Below are 17045 nucleotides of genomic sequence, written 5' to 3'. Positions count from 1 at the left end.
AAATCCATTGTCCCAAGTTCATGATTCAGCCCTGAGACATATACATATGTAACATATCTTGTTATACATTCTAGCTCTAGATAATACTTTTATAACGTTAGTTTTCCACTTTACCCATTTAATTTCAGCTATTTCCCATTGGAGTTTCGTTTTTACTTTTCAGTCTTTTTTTAGATGAGAATTCCATGATCTATTTTATGATATTTTATTTGCTTCTACAGGTACAAAGTGCTGGCTATGGCAAAGGCACAATGAGAAAAAAAAATGCATCTCGCCATTAATGTGTAGTATTCTATAGTTAGTGCTTTAAACTTCTTACTATTATTTTTTATTTAAATACAACAATCATTATTCGTATTATTTGTTATTTTCAGTTTATTGGACAAATCTGGGAGCAGCCACTTATAATGGTATATTATGTTATGTCATTATCTATTTTCAATTTTGGTTCACATTGTGTAGGATATGTCACTATCACTTCAATATACAACAACTAACACCATCACATCACAATTTGCTCATTAGTCCCCATCACCTTACAATACACGAACCACATCACGAATACACGATGCATATCCACACTTACTCCCCAAGTCACAATCGCGAACACACATTCACAAGTGTAGCCACATGACTTCATAACCTTTACCATTGTCTCCCTTGCACCATAAAGTCCAACACCACAACACAATCACATACCTAATATCGGCACTTCACACAAAAAAAAAAAAAATTGCATTAAATAGGATACATGAAAAATACATGAAACATTCACGAGATCATTCAAAAATTTTCAAGCAAGATTGTGGTCCATATGCATGCATTTGACCTAGAAGATATAGTCTGCTACATAATTTAAAAAAAAAAAAAAAATCTTTCTAGTTAAACAAAATAAATGCTATAAAATAAAATCTAGAATAAAGTGACAAAATAAAGTATGTACAAAACTCTTACATTCTTTTGTGTACCAGCATTTAGCTTTTGAAAATGCTCTCAATGATGTGGAGCATCCTCTATTACACCTTCCACAAACTGGTACCCAACCTCCCATATGCACTCCTGAGGCTGCTTGTGGTCGAGTCCCAGTCCGCTAAACAAAATTTTGAGGCAAACAAGAACTACTCCCTTTGCCAGTAAAACTCTGCCTCTTCTGACTTGGAGGGGAGCTTATGCTCAAACTAATCTCACTCTCTGCAAGAGTGGCCAAATAAACTAATCTTTGAAAATTTGAAATTTGGTGGAAAACTACCATTCTACGTATATCCGGTCGCAGACCTTCCTGGAAACGCTAGGCCTGCATCTCCTCCGTCTCAATAAGGTGAGTAGCAAATCGCCCAAGCTCCATAAATCTCTAGACATACTGTTCCATAGTCATGTTTCCTTGAACCAAGCTACTAAACTCTCTTGCCTTTTGCCGCCTTATGGAAGCGGGAAATTAACAATCATTAAATTTTTTTTTTTGAAGCATTGTCAGGTCACAGCGGCAAAGGACCCCAACTCTGCCACTAACATTTTCCTTTTTGTCTCCCACCATTCAGCAGCAATACCTTGCAACAAATAACTTGCAGACAACACTTGTTGTGCCTCAGTGCAACCATAGACTTCAAATGTCCTTTCCAAAAGGGGAATTCTAAAAGGTGAGGAGTAGCTCTGCTCCAAATACGGACACAGTTGTTGTGGAGGATTTTGAAAGTGATAAGGAAAATGATGAGGTGATTTGCAGGAACAGTTTTGCAATATTGTCGGAAGATGAAATTGAAATTGTAAAGGAAACACAAAAGGATTATCATTCGGACCCAGGGACAATACCACAAAGTGAACAGGGAATACAAAACTCAGATGACATGCTGGTGAGGAAATCTAGAAGGGCTAAAGCCCAACCAAAATAATTGAAGTTATGATTGAGAAAATTATAGTGTGGAACATTAGGGGGCTAGGCACATCGAAAAGAAGACTAAGAAAGATGGTGAGAAAATATGAGGTATCGGTTTTGGTTGTTTCGGAGCCTTTCCAGGAGGACTCAAAACTCCATAAGTGGGCAGTAAGCTTACAGTTCCCCAAGTATTGCTCCAATGTAGAAGTAGGTGGATCCACTTTCCTGCACGAAAGTGGATTCTCTTCTCTCATGAATGACAGGGTTCTCTACGCTAAAAAGCATTGGGCCATTCACAGGAGAGCAAAGTAGAGAGAGAGAGAGAGAGAGAGAGAGAGAGAGAGAGAGAGAGAGAGAGAGAGAGAGAGAGAGAGAGAGAGAGAGAGAGAGTTACTAGTTTGGTGGCGCCGATGATGACGCACCGTGGGAAGGGGCACCATGGGCAGTTTAGGCGGTAGAGACATAGAGCAGATTGTAGGGTATCGGGTTGGGGGGGGGGGAAGAAGAAAAAGGGGATCTATATATACCTAGCTTTCTTTCCTATTACGGCAAAAAAAATCGTTGCAAGCACAGACAGTGTAATATTATTATTGCTTCAAATGAACATCGCCGTTAAAGCTAAGTAAAATGCAGCAACAACTAGTCTCAGTCACAATTGTTTGCGGCGATCCAACTTATGTCGCAAAAAATGGTCTCTAGCGTCATGACCCTGAGCGCCATAACAAAATGGACTTCCATTTGTTTTTGTGACAAACTCTTACGACGCCGGTAAATTTTTAGACGCAAAAGGTGATTTATGTTGTAGTGTGACCTGGGTGTTTCAAGCCTATCACACAATGAAGAGGCCCATCAACCCAACTCAGGCTCACTGCATGGAAATCACACACGTACCTGGAAGAAGAGAGCTTGACTTGCAAGTATGCCTCCTCAATATGTTCTTATTTCAACTAGTAGGAAGAGAGAGTTTGTTGAGAATGGTTGTGGGATCACTAGGAGTCGTACTCTGAAGAAACTAAAGATTAGTAATTTTGTTTTGAATGGGGGGGGGGGGGGGGGGATGGGCAAGGTAGAAAATCATCTATGAAGAGATCGGTAGTGGCTGTGCAACACCCCTGCCGGGAGCCATGATTCTTCTTAGTTGGAATTCCTAAGGGCTTGACCCATGGGCATTTCATGTCCTTCGTGACTTGGTTAGAAGGGAAGTTCCTAAGGTCTTATTTCTGTAAGAAACGAGGCTTGTTGATAAGATTATGGAAAAAAAAGGAAATTGGGTTTTGAAAATGGTTTGGCAGGGTTGTTGGAATGATGGAATCGCTACGTACATACTTGTCCTTCTTTTTTTTTCTCCCTTCTCATTTATTTATTTTTAATATGTGATTAGCATGAACATAACACACGTGTACTCTAAATTTCTAATTTAATAAAGGGAATACTTGATAGACATTCTATTGAACACTCCTCCATAAACAGACTCTCAGAGTCTACATGCTTTCATAAAAAACATAATTGTTCTAGTTAGGGAGAGACTCCATCTCTATCATACGTACAAGAAGGCACTAAGTCAATATATTAGGGTTCCCATCACCCCACCATAACAGTTATGCCATTCCAAATTTATACATGGTTTAAAGTCAAACTCGACAAAATGTCCCGACAAGGGACTCATCCCAACATAAAACATAACATCCATAAACATAACACATCATTCATGTAAATTCAAACCAACAAGGAAGAAACTAAACGTCTGCCTCTCCCTCTGCAGTAATGCCCTGCTCTCCAGCCTTTTCCTCATTACCTGGACGTTTAAAATATAAACACAAAGTGAGTCTAATACTCAGTAAGCATTACACCATGTCATTAACTTAGTAATCATCTCTTCTTTTTCTTTTGAAAACATGCATACATAAACATTTAAACAGTACTTTCATGCATAACATTTAAACAATACTTTCATGCATAAATAATTAAATAGTACTTTCATGCATAAACATTTAAACAGTACTTTCATGCATAACAATTAAGAGTTTAGTCATGCTTTCATGCACATGCTTACTTCATACTTTCATGCGTACATTTAAATCATACTTTCATGCATACATATACACCATACTTTCATGCATATATATACATCATACTTTCATGCATATGTTTAACTCATACTTTCATGCATATATATACATCATACTTTCATGCATACATTTAACTCATACTTTCATGCATACATTTACATCATAGTTTCATGCATACGTTTACTTTCATCTTTCACTTTCATTTGGCCGGTACACACTATTATTCCCCGTGTGTAAGGGTTAGTGGTCTTTTGGACCTGATTCCGCTCGGGTGCAGCATTGGGTGCACTACCAATACTACTTACCCGGCATTGCAATCTGCCCAGTCGTTTGGTACCATCATTCATTTATCAATCATGGCCATTAAGTAGTTTCATACATTAAACATTCATTTCCTTTTAGTCCTTCATTCTTTCATTTAGTCATTTACTTTTCAGTCATTTCCATTTAACAGTTCATTCATGGAAAAACGTCATTTAAAAGAATGAGCTTAAACATCATTTTTCATGCAGTTACGTATTTTCATAACTTAACCTTCTTTCCATTCCTTTTTTTTTTTTTTTTTTTTTCAGTTAAGCATTTTCATTATCTTTTCTTAGTCCAATTTGTGACACCCCGTTTTTACGTGTATTTTTACTAAAAGAATATTTTAATTTAATTAATATAATAGTTCTTTTATTTTAAATTATCGGATTTTAATTAGATTTTAATTGCTGTTGAATTTAAATTGCTGTTTAATTTATTTTAGCTTGTCTTTGGATTTAAAATTAAATAGTTTGTTTTTACTAGTTAATTATTATATTTTAGCTTTACGTTGTGTTTAAAATATTTTCTTAGTTTTATTGCTTTTAAACTTTTTTTTCGTTGGATCAGTTGTTGGACTCCAGAAGTGAGGATTGGACCTCATTTCTTTTCTTTTCTTTTTCTTTTTCCCTTTTTCCTTTTCTTTTCTTCTTTTCTTTCTTTTCTTCTTTTTTTCTTCTTCTTTTTCTTCCCGTTTTCCCCCTCTCCCCGTGCGCAGCTCCTCTCTTTACTCCTTCCCATTGCCGCCACTTTGACCGGCCAGTTCTTCACCGTCCGGCCACCGTTTAGTGCACCACCACCACCATTCTCTTCCCCTTCCACCATAGATCATCCCCACCAATTTTTAGAGCCATCGGACCAGCCGTTAGCCTTCGAGAGCTGCCGGAAGTCACTACACCTGCTCTGTTTTTGCCCCTGTTGCCGGTTGCTTTTGCAGCCCAGAACCGCCGCTCGCCGGCGGCGTGGCCTACACCACCCACCCAGTTTTCTTCCCCTCTCACCGATGAACACCCCCACCAAGTTTCACCTCCATCCGAGCCACCGTTAGCCGCCATGAGCTCCTCCAAGCCATACAGTTTTTCACCATTTTCGGTGCCGTCGCACCACCTCCGGCCACCATCTTTTCACAGCTTCTTCCCCTACCTCTTGCCGAGCTAAACTACCCATTTCCGGCCTCGATCCGTTGCTGGAACAGCTCCCATGAGCTCAACTTCGTTCAGCCCCTTTTTGGCCTTCAACCGCCATTTCCACCACCACCCACGGCCAAAACTCATTTTCCTTAGCTTCATAAATATCTCAAGGCCATTCCCTATCAATCCCGAGCCTTGGTTTGTCCCCGTTTAAAAGTGGATATTTTACAACCCACGACCATAGTGTAAATTACACTGTTACATTGCTTTTCCTCCGCCATTTGCAACGCCGCGAGCTCTCAAAAAATACTATATAGCGCTGTAAGTATTTTTTAAACTCTACTTTTAGATTTAAATATATTTTGCTCTTATAATAAATTATTGCTGCTGGTTGGTTGATTCCGGACTGAGTCCGAGGAGTTCGGGGGTCGGATGGATTGAGGACGGAGTGTTTGGTTTTGGTTGTTTGTGATTGCTTGATTTATTTGAGCCATGAGGCGTGAGTTGCATTTTGTGTATATGTGCATTTTATTTATTTGAGAAAATCCCGTTTTATTGGCGTAAATGGTTTTTGGGTGTGTGTGTTACACGAGCCCAAGTCGGGATGGGTTATTATCTCGGTGGAGCTCCTCTGGTCAATCGGGAGTGGATAATACTGAGTGACATCCCCTGGGTTGTTGCAGGGCGACGACCGGATCGCACGATACGGTAACGCTGTCGTGTCGACTTCGTGGTCCCTAGAGTGGCGGGGACTAGAGGATGGCCTGGCCAGGTATGCGCGAGGCGTGAGTCTGGGCATCGCTCGTTTAAGTGTCACATGCGTAGTCGTTACCTGCGGTGTGGCACAGAGCCAGGGTATGCGGGTGATCCCTAGGGGAGATCATGATGCATGCATAACCGGATTGTTTTTATGGTTTTCGGATGTGGGCCATTTTCTGGAAAAATGGCGATGCTTGGTTTCCGAGGTTTTTGATCCATTTTCTGGGAAAATGGTGGTTTGGGCCATTATCTGGGATAATGGCAAGGCTTGGTTTTAAGGATATGTTTTTTGTGGGCCAAATGGGTTTTTGGCGTGCGTGTAAAAATCATGTTTTATGGCGCATGTGCATTGGTTTTTATTTCATGCATATTGTTTGAGTTTTATATGTTTTTATCTAGTGGTGTTTGGAGTTTACTTACCTGCGGCACCATTTTTGGTACCGTAGATTTTGGTGCAGAGTACGAGGAGGAGGAGGAGGTTGAGCCTGAGGATGCGACTCCGCTGGAGTTCTAAGTTGGTTTATGTTTTGTATTTGGCTTTTGAACTATATTTGTGTTATGTAATATTTTATTTATGTATGTTTTAAACAGCTTGTATTATATTAAGAAAAATTCTGGTACTTAGTTATATGACTTTCGTTATCCGCTGCGTTTCCTTTTGCACATTTGTTGCTCTTACACACACTTGGCACTCATCTTAGGGTGGTGACCCGGGTTGTCATCATCCAGACGTCTCGATTTCCACGTGTCCATGCGTGGGCATTTGGGGGCGTCACACAATTCATATGCATTTATTTTTGAAAATAGCATTTCATGTCATGCTACGTATAAATAAGACGTTAATACTTTGAGAGAGCATGTATGAAAATCTCATGACTTAACATCTATGTGCATGCATTACCTTATACACATACAAACAATTATAATCAATAAGGTGCTTAAGAGGGGCTATCAACAAAGGCTTGTACATAATATATACATTTACAATTTCTTTACAATAACATTTGAAGAGAGAGACATTCTTTCATAAGAGAACTTTGTGTGTAAGAAGCATCGTCATAGCTACTTACCTTGATGCTTCTCGATACTTCCAATCGTCAATGTAAGTTCTATTCCATTAAATAACATAAGCGTGTTAATACTTATACAATATTTCTTTAGCCCTCCCTTTAAAAGAGAAGCCACGATATTAAAATCTAATGTCCTTTCTACCCTTATCGTTGTCTTAATTAACTAATCTCTCATCTAACCTTTACAATAATAACATAAGAAAATCATTAACCTAGTTAACACATATTATTTAGTTAGTTAAGTATAACATAGAAAATAACTAGAATAGCCCATTAAGTGGTTCAAATCCTTAACCTCAAAGTTTATAATTAAATCATTTAACACCCGTTTTAAAATAAGTTTATACGATTACATATAATCCAAATAATTTAACACTTTTAACCTCCCAAGGAAGAGAACATAACATCACTTTCAAAATAAACTCTCTATACAAATACTCATACCAAATTCATTCCAAGAATCATTTAAGACATTAAATAAGTTCATTTATTAAAAACTCTCATTTATTTCAAATATACATAAAAGCAACACACCAACAAAATCTCCTTATATATTTGGTTACCCAAAGCAGTCCATAAATATATATATATATATATATATATATATGAAAGTCACCACAAAACACAGCCCATACATAATTCGGTTACTTAAAACAGTGCATATATATATATATACAAAACGCAACATCAAAACAATCCCATATATGTATTTAATCACTTAAAACAGAGTATATATATGTATATACAAAACACAATAGCAAAATAGCTCCATATATGCATTTAATCACTTAAAACAGAGTATATATATATACAAAGCACAACATCAAGACAGCCCCATATAGGAGTATATACATGAAACACAACCTCAAAACAGCCTTATATATTTATATACATGAAACACAACCTCAAAACAGCCTTATATACACTCAGCTAAGCAAAACAGAACACGTACACACACACACACACACACACACACATATATATATACCAAATCACAGCATAAAGAGATGGGAAAACAAAACTGGACACAAATACTACACATGGTTCGGTTGGCCTCAACAATACCTCAAAACCAGTTACATATATACAAGATAATTCATATATTTCAAAACCCATATATTCTTCATACTAAGAAATGAGTTAAGAACCTCTTACCCCCAACTTCTTCACTTCTTGGAAGATGAAAGCAACTTGGAAATCCCAACTATGAGCAAAACTCAAAATGGTATGAAGGAGAGATATATGGTACGGTTTGGGAAAAATAATTTTTTTTTCTTCCTTTTGGGAATCACACAATTTGAATAATGGAAAGAACCTTAGTTTTCTCTTGAATTAGAAGATGAAGGAAGAAGGAGAGGAAATGAGAGTAGGCATCAGTTCGAGGAAGTGAGAAAGTTTTCCTTGGCTTAAAGAAACCGACGGATTGAAGAGAGGATAAAGACTTAGTCAAACTTCTTTTGGATTGAGAGGAAAGGGACGGATTGGATAAGTATAAGGGAATTGATTACTTCACCTACCCTTGACTCAAGACCAAAGGTTGAAGATGAGATAAGGACTTAATTAATTCAAGTAAGCTTATCCCATAAGCCATCAAAGCAACCAACAGAAAGGAGAAAGAATTACTTTAGACTAGTCAAAGCTTACCCAAAAAGCATGGTTTGGACGGTTAAGATTAAGTTTAGAAATATATTCCTTCCGACTACTACATCCAATGGTGTAAAATCAATGTACCAAATTCATAAATAATTTAAAGTTAAGGACTTAAGAGAAAATATATTAAGGGTATTAAAATCATGCTCTCAACTCATTTTAATAATTCACATAAAATAAAAATACACCCATCTTAAAATAGAATAAAATGAATTAATAAAACAATAAAAATTTTTAAATGAAAATATTTAACTTAAGGAATAAAATAAAATGACTTAAAGACTCACGTAGTAAGACTCGAGTATTATAGGCTGTGAGTTGTGAGGGTAGGAGTGGGGGTTTAGCTTTGTTTTGGAAGGAGAGCGTGAAGCTGACCTATAACAGCCTGATAGAAATTTAATGCTAGAATTTCTATAGACTTTAGGAATCTCATGAAAACTCCATAAGTTTTCATGAATTGACTAATTGAATAGGTTTTAGTCTGTCAACATAGTCAGTGTTATCACTTGCTATGGTGCCAGAAATGTGATTTTAAATATTTGAGGTAGTTAGAAGTGTCAGAATATGTTATAGTCTACACCATTAGACTCAGTTTGATATTTAGCATTTTAAGGCATAATAACCCATTTTTATAATTTCGGACGAAACAACTGTTCGAAATTGTGAATTTATTTTTAGGGACACTTAAGGGTTGAGTTTTGGTAAAGGATTTTCACTGTAAGTTAATATGAATATTTATGATTTTTCAGTACTAAGTTTATTATGTATATTTGTGGAGTGAATAGTAATCTCGATAAGCGTACTAAGTACAGTGTTTTCAAAATCATAGTGTGGAATGTCCAAATTAGATTAGAGAAGTTTTATTTGGACACTTGGAAAGATGTTAGCCACACATATTGAATATTATTAGACACTTGGCACAAAGAGGAACCATTAGATGGATTTGTGAAGGAAATCAAGGTGTGAGATCATGCCACCTAAGCAAAACTTTTTTTCATCTAATCTACCAAATTGAGCTAGATCAAAGAGGGTTTCAACCCTAGTGAAACCCTAAATGGTTGGAATTCAATTGAAACCCCAAAATCTTGGTTGAAACCGAAACCCTAAATGGTTTCCCCAAACCCTAAAGTTGGCCTTCAAACCCTTTTTGATCCAATTTCTAGTATTGTGCTTAATCACTTGATTAAATCACTTCCACATGCTATTAATTTCTCAAATTCTTGTTATGAAATCATTATCCAACCTTTTAAACCTTAGAAATTTGATTGGGCCAAGAAAAATTGGATTTGGGCTTGATAGCATCTCAAACCCTAACCAAACCCCCTTTAAACTCCAAATTAAAGCTCACTTGGTTGAGGCCCACCAAGGCCCACAAATTTGGCCACCCTGGCAAAGTTTCTTGAAGAAGTTTCCTACCCCACATGGTAGACCATTCGATGCCCTTGGCTACACCGAATAGTACCTTGAGGTGATGGAGAAATCCACCTTATCAACCTCCATACCTCATAGCTTTTGCAAGTGCGCAGTCCTTTACCTCTCACTATTCTCCACTTTATGTCACATATCCACCTCAAATCAAGGTTCATTAAAGTCCATATCTCCCCCCTCCAGAAGTCTTGAGTCGTGCAAGACACACTTCCTTCCCTTTCATCACTTCTTCAACCCGTTCTTAGAGAGAAACCCAAAAGAGCTCTCTCGGGCAGATTTCTGGGTCTTCTTGTGTGGATATTTTCGACCCTTTGTAGGTATTTTCACATGATTAATCCTTCATAAAAGTTGTTCATCTTTGAGTATAAATTCTGTGGATATATTATTTGTCTCATTACATGGTCATTTGTTTGGTCAAAAGTATTTGTAACCATGAAAAGGTTATGCTGGGCATAAAATTGGAGAGTATGTTATTTTTTGGAGTTTTTAACCAAGCTAATGGACATATCTTGGTCTGAAAATTTTATGGAGTGTTTTTAAAATATTTTTATGAGTTTTCATTGAGGTTTTGTTGCATGAATAAAGTTTTTGATGATAGATTTTGCTTAGATCTAGAAACTTGAAAACTGGAAGTGGAAAAACAGTTTTTGTTTGGAGAAAGTTTGAATGTTTCGAGATTTGATCTTACTCTAAAGGCTTTGATAATTTTTATATGATGATCCTAAGTCTCTTATTTTCATGTAAGGATGTTATTTTGAAGATATTTAGCATTAGTTTCAAAGATATGATTTTTCTATGCAAGAGGATTTTGGTTAGGCCTAAGATTTGATGTTTTTGCATTAGATCCATGTTTTATTGATTTTTAGCCATGTCATTTTAAGTTTGATAGTTAGATATTCTTTAGGACACATTTTAAAACCATGTGATGCTTTATTTCGAATATCTCACCTCCTTAAGCTATTGATCAAGAGATTTATCAAAGCTAGTTGAGGAAAAAGTTTCTGTTTTTGGACTAAGTGTAAAACCAAAAATTCCAAGGGTTATTTGTGACTTTGGTGACTTTATTTTGATGATTTAAAGCATGGTTGATCTTAGGATGATGTTATGAATACGTTAGAAGTAAGATTTGATTTTTTTGAAATTCTTGGCGATGTTTTGATTTAGGATCAAAACTTGTGATTCAAGTGTTTGGATGTTTTTACAAAAAGTTTGGTGTTGATTATTAGCTTTTCCTAAATAGATATTTTAAGTATAGTTTTAAACTTAGGATAAGAAGATCCTTGTTGCAAAATTTTGGTTTAAGCAAGAGTTTTGAAGTTGGAAGGAATTGCAACAAAAATATAGATAAATGGCCTATGGATGTTTCGGCCATAGTGTGTTTTCTATAATTGTGATTTGTTTTAAATTTTTTTGAGTTGATATTTGAGTTTAGTACAAGGTGTACATGAGGAATGTAAATTTTGAAAATTTTTGGAGCTAAGATGTGAAATCCTTAAGTTAGGGGTAAAGTGGTCATTTTCCCACATATAGAGGGTAAAATGGTAATTTTACTCTAAGTTAGCTTGTTTTCATGTTTCTAATTGTTAGTAATTAAATTTTTAACTTTTAGAATACTCTCTTTCAGTTTCTCGTATTTCGCGCTTTATTCTAGTATAATGCGACGATTGAGGTAAGTTAGCTTCTAACTTACTATCAGTTTACTGTGTATGTATGATGGGTAAGGGAACTATAATTTATATATGTATGTTATCATATATAACATGCCATACCACGTCATTACATGTTTATCTGTTATGCATGATTTCTTCTGTCATGAATATTTATCTGTTACACAATCTATTATGCCACGTATTGCTATATGTTATAAGTATGCCATGTTAAGTATGCCACATGTTACATGTATGTCATAGCATGTAATATTCACCATTACAAATATGTCATGTTAAGTAAAGAAGTCAGATCAAGTTATGTTAAGTCAAGTTTCAGATCATGTTTATGTTAAGTTATTCATGTCAATCACGACCCTAAGTGCTAGGATGGGGTAATATCCTAGTGGAACTCCTTTGTTCATGATGGAGTTTCTAAATAGGTGTAAAATTCCCTGGGTTGATGAAGTACAGTCAACAGGTTGCGAATGGGACCTAATTAGCTGGTCACCGGAGCGCACCAGGCACTAACGCCGATGGTGCCATATTTTATTTTACGTGTATTCACAACAAGTGTGGCACAAACAATTCATGGGGCCAAAACAACTATGGAGCATGAAGTATAGGGTCACAACAACTGTGGAGCATACACTACGTGAGACACAGCAATTGTGACACGTAGAATACGTGAGGCCACAACAACTGTGGAGTACGTATTAACGCATTCACAGCTGGTGTAGATACCTGTGTTGTGATGTGGTAATCGGCAGGGATACACAGCTCAAGGGGACCCGTGTAGCACCCATATGTTCACTTATTAATTAATTATATTAAACAAGATTCCAAGTTTATGTCAATAAGTTAAGAATAAGCAATATGTTACGGTTAAGGATGATATGCGCTGTCTAGTATTGTGGTCAAGGCTATGAGCTGCCGAGTACTATAGTGAAGGAGTATAATCTACTGTCATGTTATATTCAAGTTCACGTTCATGTTATGTTATGTCCATGTTCACATCAAGTTTCAAGTTCATGGTCATACCATGTTATATTCATGTTTTAGTTATGTTCAAGCTCACGTTCATGTTATGTTATGTTCATGCTCACGTTAAGTTTCAAGTTCATGTTCATATCATGTTATGTTCACGTTTATGCTATGTTCAAGCTCATGTTCATGTTATGTTATGTTCATGTTCGCGTTATGTTTTAAGTTCATGTTCATACTATGCTTCAAGTCCATGTTATGTTTCAAGTTTACGTTCTTGTTATCTTCCTAACCCATTTTATATTATAAGTTCAAGTTCATGTCATGTCAAGTCAAGTTCAGTTAACGTTTTAGTTTAAGTTATGTTAATTATGCCATGTCATATGTCAAGTTATGTTATGCTTACTTATGGCTTTAATTATCCATTCATGTTTTTACTGCCATGCATACATCATTAACCTGTGTGGGAGTTTCCTATTAACTTACTGAGATTTGTAATCAAATCTCACTGTGGTAGTCTCAACTACCATTCCCCCCGAATGGTAGGCGATGTATCAGGATCAGAGCAGGGAGCAGACACTGGTAAACTGGAGGAGGTTGACTAGACACTACAGACACAACGCAGAGCTTATAGCTTCCATAGTTAGTTTTTGGACAGTATTCTGGCCTTGTTAGTCGAGTTACACAAGTTACTTGATGAACTTCCTCAATAGTGTATTTTGGTAATATAAATATAAAGTCTGGCCTCCTATGTTTTTGAAATTACAGTCTTCTGAGACTCTAACTGAAATCGTGGATGTTTATTTTTGTTAAGTATGCCTAGATTACAATTTAACTGTTGGGGATAATATAAGTTTGGTGCATAGTATTGCTAAAAAAAAAAAATTATCTGTTGTGAATATTGCATAATGCTAGATGCATGTTAGGAACATTGCATCTTATATGTCATGAACGGGGGTAGGTAACCTTGTATTGCATGTCATGACATTTTAGATGTCCGTTCAATCCCAAACGGAATCTGGGGTGTCACATGACCATTACAAATTTCTCAAAGTCACATATTCATGCTTAGATTCAGGTTGAGGAGGAGAATGAACCTTGGTTCTTTACTAGGGTTTATGGGCATCCATGTGCTATTAAGAGATATGAAACATGGGACCTTAATAGATCATTGCAGGTGAGTTAGAATCAAGCATTGTTGTTGATGGGGGATTTTAATGAGATTCTTGGCAATAGTGAAAAATTGGGGGGGGGGGGGGGGGGAGGGGAAGGGGCGGGGACAACCAAGGCCAAAATGACTACGCTTTAAAAGACCTAGGTTACATAGGGAATCAATTCACTTGGTGCAACAACAGAGAACTTGATCAATGCATTTATGAAAGCAATGATAGGGGCCTTGCAAACTTGAAATGGTGTTTGTTATAACCCAATGCTTGAATAAAGCATAGTTTTGACCATCACCCTATTATGCTGAAGTTGGCTACTGAAATGTACCAAAGGAAAGGGCAAAAACCTTTTAGGTTCGAGGCTATGTGGGTGGAAGCACCAAATTGTAAAAGGGTTATTGAGGAGGCTTGGAAGGGTGCAGTACGTGGGCCTGAATTGCATACTATAATGAAGAAGATTGACAGATGTGGGGAAAGCTGTCAGTTTGGAATAAGCATCACTTTGGTCAGGTAAGGAAGGGAATTGAGCAGGTGAGGCAAAGACTGAATTTATTCAGAATCAAGACCCTTTATACCAAAATAGAGTAGATTATAAAGAGGCAAGAGCAAATATGTAGAAATGCCTTGAGAGGGAGGAGATTATGTGGAGACAACGATCCAAGGCTCTACGGTTGAAGGAAGGGAATACTAATGCTAGATTATATTACCACAAAGCTACACAAAGAAAGAAAAAGAACACCATTAATGGCCTTCGAGACGGAAATGGGATATGGCAGCTAAATGAGGATAGAGACACACTTATCTTAGAGTATTTTAGTACTCTCTTTAAAGCTTCAACAAAGTCTAGTCAGATAGATTTTTTGGACCAGAGATGGAAGGTAGAGTGGATGCAGATATGAATGAGTCATTACTGAAGTATTTTAGTGTGGAAGAAGTTAATCTGGCTCTCAAGCAAATGAACCCAACAAAGGCAACAAGGCTGGATGGAATGGCTTCCCTTTTCTTCTAAAAATTTTGGTCTGTGGTTGGTCAAGGTTTAACAGGTGCTGTGCTAAGGGCTCTAAATAGGGGTATATTTCCTGTTGTAGTAAATCACACCTACATCACTCTAATTCCTAAGAAAGCACAGCCTAAGTTGATATCTAAGTTTAGGCCAATTAGCCTCTACAATGTAGTATATAAGTTGATATAAAAAATCTTGGCTATTAGACTTAAAATGGTGCTACCAAAGATCATTTACAGTTCCCAAAGTGCATTTGTGCCTGGTAAATTGATAACAGATACTGTGTTGGTAGCATATGAGCTTATGCATTTCCTGAGGTAGGAAAGAGGTGGGAAGAATATATTTATGTCTTTGAAACTTAATACGAGTAAGGCATACGATAGAGTGAAATGGGGTTTCTTAGAGGTAGTAATGAAAAGGTTGGGATTTCATGAAAATGGATCAATCTAATAATGATGTGTGTGAGATCAGTGTCTTTTTCTATCTTGGTGAATGGTGAGCTGAAGGGTACAATCTATCCTACCAGAGGTTTGAGGCAAGGGGACCCTATCTCCCTTTACTTGTTCCTCTTATGCACTAAAGGCTTAGGTTCTTTACTAAAGAAGGTAGGGCAATCTTAACAAGTGGATGGTATACAAATTTGAAAAGAAGAGCCTAAGATAAACCATCTTTTATTTGCAAATGCTAGTGTGATGTTTTGTAAGGCTAATTTATAGACAAGTCTCAATATTCAACACTTGCTCGAGATCTATGAGAGAGCATCTGGATAGAAAGTGAATAGAGGAAAGACACCGATGGTTTTCAAAAAGAATGTCCCTATCAGTCAGCAAGAAGATATTATGGCATTTTCAGGGGTTGAACATCATCATCAGTCTGAGAGATTATGGCATTTTGGCCTTCCTTCTATTGTTGATAGAAATAAGAAGAGAGCATTTTCATATTTGAAACATGTGACGCCCCCAATTCCCATGTACGGACACGTGGAAATCGAAGAGTCAGGATGATGACAACACGGGTCACCATCCTATCGCCAAGTGCTAAGTGTGTGTACATGCAACAAGTGTATAACAAAAATACGCAGCGGATAATAAAAGTCTTATAACTAAGTACCAGAATTTTTTCTTTGTTTAATACAAACCCGATTAAAACATACATAATAAAATATTACAAGTCTCAAATATCGTTTCAACACCAAACTACAAGGCATAAAACTCAAATCAATACTCTGGTTGAGCCGCCTCCTCGGGCTCAGCCTCCTCCTCCTCCTCGACATCTGCATCAAAGTCTACGGTACCAAAATGGTGCCGCAGGTAAGTAAAGATCCAAACGCCACAAGATAAAAACATATTAAACTCAACAATATGCATGAAAGAATGCCAAATGCACATATCCCATAAATCCACATTTTTCCCACGCACACCAAAAATCCCATTTGGCCCCAATAACATATTACTTTCCAACTCACGCACTTGTAATCAATGATTAACTCTAGCCATCGCCTCGGCCTCATGTTCAGTTTCTTCTGAGAAAACAAGTGCTTCAAACTCTTATGATCAGTGTATACTTCACAAACTTCTCCATACAAATAGTGCTGCCATATCTTAAGAGCAAACACAATCGCAGCCAATTCTAAATCATGCGTTAGATAATTCTTCTCATGATCTTTTAGCTGATGAGATGCATAAGCAACAACCTGTCCCTCCTGCATAAGGACACATCCCAATCCAAATTTAGACGCATCGTTGAAAACTACAAAAGGCTTGTGCAGTTCTGGAAGTGCCAATACTGGTGCAGTTGTTAATCTCTTCTTCAATTCTTGGAAACTTCTCTCACACTTGTCTGACCAAATAAATTCTGCATTCTTTCTAGTCAAAGTAGTGAGAGGTCCGGATAAGCAAGAAAATCCCTCCACAAATCTTCGATAATATCCGGCAAGTCCCAAGAAACTCCGAATCTCACGCACG

At 37.0% G+C, this 17045-nt stretch overlaps 1 long non-coding RNA gene across 2 annotated transcripts; it reads right to left on the bottom strand.

Moving 5' to 3' along the window:
* Positions 1 to 3332: 3332 nt before the first annotated feature.
* Positions 3333 to 8759, bottom strand: LOC122315325. 2 transcript variants are annotated; one of them, XR_006244008.1, is made up of 3 exons: positions 8360 to 8696; positions 7205 to 7243; positions 3333 to 3668 (listed from the first exon to the last, which is right to left on the bottom strand). It is a non-coding gene; the product is annotated as an uncharacterized LOC122315325 (long non-coding RNA). The 2 variants fall into 2 exon arrangements; XR_006244007.1 differs by lacking the exon at positions 7205 to 7243 and having other exon boundaries at positions 8360 to 8759.
* Positions 8760 to 17045: the final 8286 nt, after the last annotated feature.

This window comes from Carya illinoinensis, chromosome 7, assembly GCF_018687715.1.
Source record: "Carya illinoinensis cultivar Pawnee chromosome 7, C.illinoinensisPawnee_v1, whole genome shotgun sequence".
Taxonomy (NCBI): Eukaryota; Viridiplantae; Streptophyta; class Magnoliopsida; order Fagales; family Juglandaceae; genus Carya; species Carya illinoinensis.
Note: the sequence above shows the minus strand (reverse complement) of the source record. Positions and strands in the feature narration are given on the sequence as shown.